The sequence below is a fragment of the Halyomorpha halys genome, unplaced genomic scaffold, assembly GCF_000696795.3.
Source record: "Halyomorpha halys isolate HHAL.00 unplaced genomic scaffold, Hhal_1.1 Scaffold538.1, whole genome shotgun sequence".
Classification (NCBI taxonomy): domain Eukaryota; kingdom Metazoa; phylum Arthropoda; class Insecta; order Hemiptera; family Pentatomidae; genus Halyomorpha; species Halyomorpha halys.
In genome coordinates this window covers 377,965-389,554 of record NW_027108650.1, presented here as the reverse complement: position 1 = coordinate 389,554, position 11,590 = coordinate 377,965, and the positions used below count along the sequence as shown (strand labels likewise).

The following is an 11,590-nucleotide window of genomic DNA, read 5'->3' as shown; positions in this document are numbered from 1 at the left end:
CTTCCGATCAAGTTATATTTTTGTCAGTAAATTTTAAAAACTGAAACACCAATTTTATTGCTTTATCATCGTCTCCAAGGCTTTTTGAGATATCTTGGTTTAGTCCTAAGCTATTGAGGTGTGGTGTGAAATATGGACATTGTCGGAAAATATGGATTATTGTTAGATTGTTGTTACAATACTGGCAGTTCGGAGGTGTTTCTTTTGAAATAAGATAGGAGTGAGTGAGCCTCGTGTGACCTATTCTCAGCCCGGTCAGTACAACCTCCTCTCTACGGCATTTGCGACTGGAGGTACCCCAGGGCTTGACATCCTTTTCAATAATTTTTAATTTATTCATTGGGTTTTCGTTCCACTAAGATTGCCATTTATCTTTGACTTCCTTTACAAGAGGCCTGCTCATCTGTGAAGGAGTTAAAATTGCTTTACACCGTCCCGGAAACGCGAGTGCTTCTCTTGCAGCGTGATCGACTAGTCTCCCTGCGATTCCTACATGGTTTGGAACCCATATAAATGTAACTGACATACCCATATTGTGTAGAGTTTTTAAGTGAAAATTTGATTATTGTAATGTTGGTGTGGTTCAAAGACAAACAGAAGTGAAGTGCAGCTGCTATTGCATTTAGTTCGGCAGTGAATATGTTGCATAGTTTGTGGAGTTTAATTTTGAAAGTTGAGTCATTAGTTATAAAGGATGATGCTGCTGATTGGACTGATTTTGATTCGTCTGTATAGATTATAAAGGATTCGGGCATGTGTTGAATTAGACGAGAAAAGTAGGCTTTATATTCAATTGGTTCGGTATTATTTTTCGAGTATTTGGACTGGTCTAGAATAATATTAGGGCGTTGGAAAGTCCATGGTGGATGATTGTTTTCGGATTTGTCAATTGTCAAGAGAACCGATTAATTCGGAGGGTTTAAAAGAAAATCCCAAATATTAATTTAATTTGAGTTAAATGTATGTATACGCCTAATAATATGTGATGAAATTAAATCTCTCTATTCTATAAATAAATTTTTTGTGGTCACCTTTTAATATTTCGTTTTAAATATGATCATCATGCAATATTTTATTTTAAATTGATAAAAATGCTGGGAAAGATTTGAATTTTTTTTTTCTCCTTATACTATATTGAAAAACATAATACAATCCGAATAAATGTAAATACATTTTGATCAACGAGTAGTACAATTATACTTTTTTAAAAAAAATGTTTTCAGATACATAGTTCAATTTAGTTGCGCACAAGATCTTAAAGTTGTATATATATATTTCTTAAAAAGGGAATTTTTAGAGCGATGCATCAGTATTTCAATTATCTTATACACACTTAATCTCCATTCATAAATTTCATATTTAATTATCAATTTTTATCAATGAATCAGAGTGATTCATTCATTTTAGTACTAAGGATTATTTTTATTACCTTGAATCATAGCGAATTATGACTAATTTTTCATATGACTAATTCCACTTCATCTTGATAGTAAAATTTTCTTTTAATAACATTTTATTTTCGTTATTTCTGCGATCTTTTCCGGTCGCATTCATATGTACACGGCTTTGATATATTCTGCTATACTGCTGTATTTTTAACAGGAACAAAGTTAATATTCCCTATTTGCATCTCGGGAAACCCTAAAATACAATTTTTTATAGTACGCACACAGCAATAGATTTGTTTCTGAATAGTGGTGAAATATTGAGAATAAATTCGGTGAGAGCAGGATTTGACTTTAAAACATATATATATATAATTAATGTTTTATATGAAAAATATAACATAAATCAATGGCGAAATTGCAGTACATGGTTTAAACAATTTAATGGTTTAAGGTGGTACTTAGGAATCATTTTGAGCATAGGTACAATTACATTTAATTAAAAATTAAAGATTATCTTATCTTCGTTTTCCAAATAATACGAGTCTTTTAGTTAACAGTAATATAAAACCAGTCTTTATATTTAAAATAATTTTTAAATTCATCAAAGATTTTACATAGGATTTTGGAAAAAAACCAAAAATAAAAAACCTAAATCTTGTAGTCAATTGTCCAATTATCAATTATATATTTTAGCAAGATGATTTACTTCAATTGTTTAATAAATGATTTATCGTTTCTTATGTAGTGAGTGAGAATTTTAGAAAAAAAAAAATTATCTTCCTATTTAACCAATCAATTAACAGAATGATAAGAGCAAAGGAAGTTGCGAAACTAATTTGAACTGGGTAGGAACACACGAAAGAATTAAAAACCATCAGAAATATATCAGTGACATCATCAGCAGGTTAATAAATGATTCTCCGATATGTTATCAATGAACCAATATTGTCATTCCATCGGCAAATAGTACCTACGTCTGTTTACCGCCGACAATATCTAGCATCAAGAAATTTGAGATACAATATTGTATAAATTAGTAGTACACTGTGTACTATATATATTTTTTAATGGGCATAAACATTATGTTAATACTGCTGTAATTGACCTATATGACTTTTATCATCCACAGCTTCTGTCCACATGTTTTTTTTTATAATATTCCTTTACGTAATAATATCCCTTAATAAAATTCATTCTAGACAAAAGACTCACCTGGAAGAACCAACATACTAGACTTAAAAGACAAGAACTTAACATACGATTCAGCCAACTATACCGACTGCCCAGCAGGACATCCATCTCTCAATAGAAAAAAAAATACTAATTTATAAGACTATTCTCAAATTTATCTGAACCTACGGATTTGAACTTTAAAGAACAGCTAAACCTTCGAATATCAAACGTATCCAATCCTTTCAACCCAAAATTATTTAAACCATAGTCAATGCAATGTATTACGTTTCCAATAGAACACTACACCATGGCCTTCATATCCCCTTTTTCCTTGACTCCACACTAACCATATTCTCAAAATTCCATATTAACCTATTTAATCCTTTGGTCCAATCCCTATCTAGTTCCACCCATCCTTACAACCCACTTTGAAGGTAGAACCGGCAGTGGCTAAGAGACCTATTGTAAAATAAACTCGATGATTGAAGTTCTGAAAATGGCTATTTAGAATGTTTGTGGATTTAGTGCACGAACTCAGCCTCTATTGGCTCATTACTGGTGAGATGAGGTGAGAGGGCGTTCAAGCATGCGGGAGGGGATAGAGTGGGCTTGGGGATCCTCAGGTCAAGAGTAAATATTATACACAATAGTATAAATGTGATTAGTGATTTTATTTTATTATTATATTAGTCCAAAATTTTACTTATTTTATTTTATACTTTTTTCTTCATGTAAATAGTTTCATTATGATCATTTTATTTATCTTTCTATTTTATAGCTCATTAGAGTAGCTTTAATTGGAGTTATTGGGCTCGGTGAGGTAATTTTACATACAACACTAGGAGTATTCATGATCTTTAGTTTAGCATGTTAAAGCGTGTTAAACGGAAAACCTCAAGTTAAATGGAGAAAAACTCCTATTCCTTCTTTTATCATGTTAAAGCGATATAACATATAACATGGTTGGGAGTCTGTTAATAGGTCTATTAAATGGAGAAAGACGTCACGCAATAGACCAGCTGAGCTAGTCACCATTTTGTATGTTGTTGTGTTAAGTTACTTGTTAGTTACAAAGATAAACATAATTAACTATTTCGTAGTAAATTTAACTAGCTTTAATTTGAACGCTGGCAAACATCTGTACGTCCAATGGTTTCTGATATCAGGGTTTTCATAAATCAAACTTATTGTCCGAACAACTATAAATCAATTTATTTTAGCAAATATCATGGAAACTCCTATTCCTACGACGGTAAAGGATATAAACTTATTTATAGTCCATTAAACTAGCTTTAATTTGAGTGCTAATAGACATCTGTACGTCACATAGTTTCTGAGATATAGATTTCTAAAAATAAATTAACTAACTACTGATATTTCAGTACGTTCCATACATTTTTATGAAATATTTCTTTTTAAAAAGCTATATCTCGAGAACTATTGAACGTAAATAGCTCTATTAGGGCTTTCATTTTAGCAAATTTACTCTACTTTAAATGATGCTCTCTTAGATTTTCTATTGTTGTTCGTAGTTGTAAAGATATGAAAAATTAATTAATTTTCAGGTTTTAAAACAGCCGCCATTTTTTATTCTCCCTACCTATACTTGGCAGACTCATCAATTTTGACTAGAAATTATACCTAGTTTTCAATTAAATAATCATGAGGTTAAAAATAATGTAAATACAATTATTATACACCTCCTAGTACAACCGTTGGCCTAGTAACGGAACTTCCTTACAAAGTACAGCAACCCTGAACAATCATGGATTGTAGTAGTGCAGATTTATTTATTAATTTTTTTTTATAGTAGTCTATATTTAGAGGATAAATCATTTAAACCTAAAAAGATATAAGTATGGTATGAAAAATCTGAAGATACGTAAATGAATGATTCGAAAAACTCCAGTGCAAATTACAATAGCAGTTTCGAAATAAAGTTTAGTGTAAGTTGATAAATTCATGAATAAACGGAAAGTCAGAAGTTGAGAGAACACGAAACAAAACTGTAGAGGCTTTTGTAATGTTTGACTGCCACGACCTTTAGTCCTTTGTTCGGCAACATCAACATTCTTTTTCTTTTTGGGGCGTTGATTAGAGCGAAATATCCAAGTAAGAGGTAACTGAGAATAATCTAGTTCACTCTTTACACATTACCGAAATAAAATTTATTATTTATTTAATGTAATTTAAAACTGTACAAAACAATACAATAGGTAAATATGTAGTATGTTTCATATACACTTGAAAATCTTGGGAAGGAACCACCCATTGGTGGTGCTTCAAACATTAATTTAAATTAGAAGGTCCCGTGGCCATCTTCTTTTCAGACGCCTCGGAGGATTATCAGGGATTGTTAAGGATGAAAGATTAAGAATTAATGCGTTAGGATGGGTAAGGAGTTTGGAATGAAAAGACGCATATCTGTTTTGGGTCAAATCTGCAACGAATGGGATGTTAAGGTCTTTGTGAATGAGTTTATTTGTGACGTAATAAGGAGCATCAAGGATTTTGGATTGTAACGATTGGATGCGGGAAGAATTTGATGTTTTGGTGGAGCCCCAGAGCTCAATTCCAGATGTCCAAATTGGTCTGATTATCGTAGTGTATACTAATTTTTTTGTAGTGAATGGGAAGTTTAGAGCGTTTGTCAAGTAAGTGTTGTAGCAATCGGAATCTACGAGCAGTTTCTTGTCGTTTCAGTCTTGTGTGTGGATTCCAAGTAAGTCTCTTGTCAAGATGGAGTCCTAAGTATCGAATCTGTTCAACAGGCATTAGTGGTGTATTTAGAAAGGATACTGTAGGACAGGAGGGCAGAGGTTTACGACGGAGAGTAAAGGTGATCTGGTAAATAAAATTTAAATTTGAAGAATTTGAGATATAATGAAGTAATTTTTTTAATTAAAAAAATTACAACTTGGTCCGACCAGATGACAACATCTGTAGGTCGGTGCCAAAATAACATTTTTCCTTTTCGAGCTGTTTGCTCATTTCTGATGGAGTCAAAATTGCTTTACCCCGTCCCGGAAACGCGAGTGCTTCTCTTAGCGCGTGATCGGGCAGTTCATTCCTTATATCACATTTTAAAGTTATAACATGTGCTTTCTTTGCTATGTAACATCCTACACACATAAATTATTACTTTCACTTACTTACATATGGAATGTAGAGTAGGGGAAAGTATTACGATAGTGCAAAATTTCGAATTCGAATTTCCGTCCGAAAAAACATGTTTTGTGATCCCCTGAGTTCAAAAAACATGTTTTGTGATCCCCTGAGTTCAAAAAACATGTGAGACTATGAGAAAATGGTTTGTTTGTCTGTGAACAGCCTAGCCTAGCCTCGTTCATGTTGGTACGAGTCAGAATCTCACAAGAGATCATTACGCACAAAAAAGACCACCTTTCCCGGCCGGACCCGCCCCACTAAGACCCCTAGCGACGGTTCTATATCACTTTTAAAATATTTACTTAAAACGGGAAGGAATTCATTTAAGATAGTTAAATCGAGCAACATTTAAAAAACGCCTGAAATTGGAAAACGTCGTGAAAACATTAATGAAAAGTCGTACGGAAATCAAATTACATATTATAGCTATATGCCTGGGATGTAACAGAAACTTTTTCCATAAAATCGAATCACAGGAAGTAGTACTTTATTGAATCGATTTTCTCAAAAATCGATTTTCTCACTCAATTTCGATTAAACTCGGTATGCAGAGGTATAATTTAATAGTCTTTGGTATCAGATAGGTCTAATCCTAATTGAAGCAATCTGACAGGGCTTAAATAAGTATTTTTCAAAAAATCTTCCTTTAAAGTATCTTTAATTTTGTTTATTTTTGAAAAATAAAAACTTTTCATGTTAAGCAATATAAAACCATGGATAAATACCAAAATATTGCATTTTTTTTTACGAATAAATCATCGAGAAAACTATATTATATTATCTAGTTGTAAATATAACTAAATTGCAGCTTCGAAAACTTATATTCGTTAACCCAACCTCAAAAAACATTAAAATTCGAATTTTTATGGCAACAAAAATTGTTTTTGATTATTTTCGAATAATAATAAATAAAAAAAAATTATCTTCAACAGGAGTGCACCAATTTACATAAAACTTAGGGACGCAAGTAGGCTAGTAAGTGAATGTTGTGTGAGGCATTTATTTTTTTTACTCGTTTTCAAAATAATGATTTTGAAAATCTCAAAAATCTGAGATTTATATTGGGGAAAGAAAAAAATAAATATTATTCAGGCATATATTTGTGAAATTCAGGTCAAGATTTCAAGATAGATAAATGACAGGAACACGAGTAAATAAAATCTTGAAGTTAAATAATTTCTTTCTTTCATTATGGAACAAGAAAGATCAATTTTATTTTCAGTTTAAATTTTTTCCTATTATTGGATAATACATTTATTTATAATATGAAATTGTATATAAAATTTATAATATATAATTGTATTGACAAAATATCCATCTTAAGTACTACGATATAAGTTTAATTAAATAACGTGAAGCACATAATATTTCCAAAATGTGGCATAGTTGTAAAAAAATAATAATTTTTGCAATAATATAACTGAACATAATAAGCCCCAATCCAGCCTAAACTTCAAGATATAACATGAACGCTCATTACATAAGAAATGATAAATCATTTATTTATTAATTAAAGTACATTATCTTGCTAAAAAGTAGAATTGATAATTGGACAATTGAATAAAAGATTTAGGGTTTTTTTTTTTTATTTCATTTATTTTATTTACTTATTTGTTTTTTTAGGCAGAACATAAATCACATATGTTATATGTTATTTTAATGTTTACTGTTTTCACTCAGGTTTAAACATATTTTTTAAGTATGTAAAACACATATTCACTACCATTTTTTATTTAGAGAGTGTTGCCTGGTTTCTACAGAAATAACTTTGTAATTAATTAGCTGTAAGTAGGTACTTGAATAAAACATGTCAAATTCAGTCATCTTATTGTAAAAAGATCTTTTTAAAATTATATAACATTTTTGCATTTTGCTTTTATTATTCAATAAATGTTTTATCCAATAATACAGTTTTTTTTTAAAAATATTTTTATAATTATACTATTATCAACTATACATTTCAGTAATTAGCTTCATATTATATAATGAGTGTTTTACTGAATGATAAGCAAAATTCAAACTGAATATTTAAAATTTAGAGATTATGTACCCTGTGAATTAAATAAAATATTTCATAAATTAAATAATAGAAGCAGTACATATTACTAAAAACATAGACAAATCAATTAATTTTAAAACAGACACTAAGACTTTATGCACACATTATAAATAAATTAACATTTTAGTTTTGTATAATAGTTATATAATTTATAATTATTTAATTTTTGTTTTTTGTTATTATATAAAAAATCATTTTTAATAAATTATTAAATGTAGTTAGATTGTTCATCTTTGTGATAATAGAGGTAGGAGATTATTGTTATAGTTTCTATCTAGTTGTTATCATAGTTAAAGATAACCTTCAGGAAGGTAATTATTCTCCTTGATTTAAAAATGTGTAATAGTTGATTATTATAAAAAGTTTCAATTATTGACAATAATATGTTTAATATTAGCATGAAGTGACAAATAAGGAGTTAATTATATATTATATAAAAAATTTAATCAGGTATTAATAGTTTAATGAATAATGTGATATAGGATAAATGTTGTAAGCATATGTAAAATTTGTGAATTTGTTTTCTAGCAGCCTGAAGATGGAGGATAACCTAGAAACGTTGTCTTTGTTATAAACTAATATATTTAATTACGGAAGATTGTGTTCATTCACTAATTACATAAAATATTTCAGCTTCTTGAAATTTGGCATGAATTTAATCAATAAAAGCCTAAATAATAGCCATTTAAAAGAAAAAAAACTGACACAATAAGAATTTTTGTGATCATAAACATGAAAAAAAAAATTCATTTATTCTTGAGAAATATGAACTCATAAAAAAAAAAAGTCTAAAAGACAGCTGTATTTTCTAAACTCTAATTGGGTAAAAAGAACAATTATTAGATTACTTGGAAGTTTTTTAAAATAAAAAGTTGAGAATAAAAATGGATCATTGAAGTTTGTGTTTATAACAAAGAACAATACTGTTGAGATCAAAAGAGTGCTTTTGCTATGACTTACTGATATTAAGGAAAGAAGAGGCAAAATAATACGTTGTTGATACATTCATATTAATATAAAATTATTCATTTAAAAAATAAAATTTGGGTTTCTTTTTACTTTCACTTACTTATTAATGGAATATATAGTAAGGGGAGGGATTGCGATCGTGCAAAATTTCAGATTTGAGATTCTGACCGAAATATATGCCTTATGGTCCCCAAAATTTAAACAACCTAATTTCGCAAAATGGCCTCTATGTGTGTTTGTTTGTGAACAGCCTAATTCAAAAACGAAAATTCGTACGAAACTTAAATTAAATATTTAAGGCAAGTATAAGTCTGGGATGTAACAGAAACCTTTTTGATAACATCGACTGACCTAGAGTGAAACTTCATAGAATCGATTTTCACGAAAACACCTGTTACGATTTCAATTAAACTTAGTACAAGAGCCGGGAAGAAAAAAAGGCAGTTATCTCACCCCAATTTTTTCATTACTTTAATGAAAAATATGTATAATTACTAGTCAAAATAGATGAGTCTGTCAAGTATAGGTAGGGGGAATAAAAATGGCGGCTGTTTCAAAACCTTAAAAAAAATATTAATTTTAATTCGGAGATCTATATCTTAAAAACTCCCAACAACACTAGAAAATCTAAGAGAATATTATTTATAGTAGAGTAAATTTGCTCAAATGAAAGCCCTAAAAGAGCTATTTACGTCCAATAGTTCTCGAGATATAGCTTTTTAAAAAGAAAAATTTCTTAAAAATCTTCTGAAAGATTAGTACCTAATTTATTTTGAGAAATCTATATCTCAGGAACTATGTGCCGTACAGATGTCTATTAGCACTCAAATTAAAGCTAGTTTAATGGACTATAAGAAGTTAATGACCTTTACCTTCGTAGGAATAGTAGTTTTCATGATATTTGCTAAAATAAATTGATTTATAGTTGTTCGGACAATAAGTTCGATTTATGAAAAACCTCATTTCAGAAACCATTGGACATACAGATGTCTGCCTGCCCTCAAATTAAAGCTAGTTAAATTTACTACAAAATAGTCAATTATGTTTATCTTTGTAGGAGTAGTAGTTTTTATAATATTTGACAAAATAAACTCACAAAATGTTAATTTCTAGTTGTTCGTATAAAATGTTGGATTTTTCCAAAAAATATATCTCTAGATCCATAAGACGCACATCCATGGACCATTTAACTTGCTATAAAGTAGTTTATGACACTTATCTTCGTAGGGGTAGTAGTTTTTATGATATTCACATATGAATTTAAATTTGGCAAATGAAAATTTGTCCGAACAACTATAAATCAATTTATTTTAGCAAAGTTCATGTAAACTATTATTCCTACGAAGATAAACATCATAAATTACTTTATAGCTCATTAAACTAGCTTTAATTTGAGAGCTAATAGACATCTATACGTCATATGGTTTTTGAGATATAAATTTTTCAAAATAAATTCACTAACTTTATATCAATAAAGTTACAAATTTTTTCTGAAACGTTGCTTTTTAAAAAGGGATATCTCAAAACATATTTAACGTAAATAACTCTATTAGGGCTCATATTTTAGCAAATTTACTCTTCTTTAAATGATGTTCTCTTAGGTTTTATTGTGTTGTTCCTACGTTTTAAGATATAGAGCTCCGAATGAAAAAATAGTTTTTTTTATCGCTTTGAAACCGCCGCCATTTTTTATTCCCCTACCTATACTTGGCAGACTCATCAATTTTGGCTAGTAATTATACATAGTTTTCATTAAAGTAATAAACAATTGGGGTGAGATAACTTCCTTTTTTCTCCTCTTGGGATCTTGTACTATTAGTTTAATCGAGCAAAATTGAAAATAGAGCTTAAATAGGAAATGGTATGAATTTTGCTTTTTTTTTTTTTTTTTTTTCATAATTGGTAGTGAAAGGCTTTAATAGAAATCTGCTGAGAAACGAACCCTTAGGACACGGTAGTTATTGAACCTGCTTCAATATTTTTTCTTGAGTGATATTAATTATATGAACCATTTGTGTAATTTGATCCATCTCATTAAAGACTCCTAACGAGAAGCCTATTAGTACAGATCAATGTCTGCTGGAACTTATTTAGGTTAGAGGGATCTGACAGAGCACGCACGGAGAATGGACAGGGGTAATTTTTCATTGTTAAAAGATCTTGATGTGAGGTCAAGGTAAACTAAAAACCTCTCTCATTGAATTACTTTCATTGAAACGGCTAAGTTAATCCAGATTAATTTTGCCAGATCCTTTAAGCTGAAAAAGAGCTACAGGAGGGATCCCTTTCTGCAACACGAACGTCCATTAGTTAGGAATGAATGGTCGTCAAGTAATTAAGTCCGTAAAAAAAAGTATTCTTACTAACAAATAGGCAGCTAAACATGTCTAAATGGCTTCGACAAAAATGTTTGTCGAATTCTTGTCTCACAAATTTGCAACGAAGACAAAAGAAACAAATTGACGGTATTTTAATATCATAAAACGTTTTAATGTCATTTTCATAATAATGACATTAGTAATTTATATTAAATAAATCAATTTTATATCCAAATCCGTCTCAAAACTTTATTTATTCATTAGTCCAACGTTTCGGCCTTTCTAGCCATCTTCAGGGACATCTAAATATTTAACAGCTTATATTATATCTTCATTTTTAAACATTTACAACAACATCATTATTCACTATATAATATAACATAGCTTCAATACAAAAATCCTTCACACATTAATTTATAATTTCTATTTGCAGGCTATTCTGCCCAGGTCATTTTTTTATTTAAAATTCAAAACCTATTCCAACAGTCAATTATTAAAAAGTCATATTTATTATT

General features: G+C 29.6%; 1 protein-coding gene across 1 annotated transcript in view; it reads right to left on the bottom strand.

The window, feature by feature from the left end:
- The window catches only part of LOC136795654 (uncharacterized), a 223,956-nt gene that overhangs the window by 118,084 nt on the left and 94,282 nt on the right, over positions 1–11,590 (bottom strand). The window lies entirely within an intron of this gene.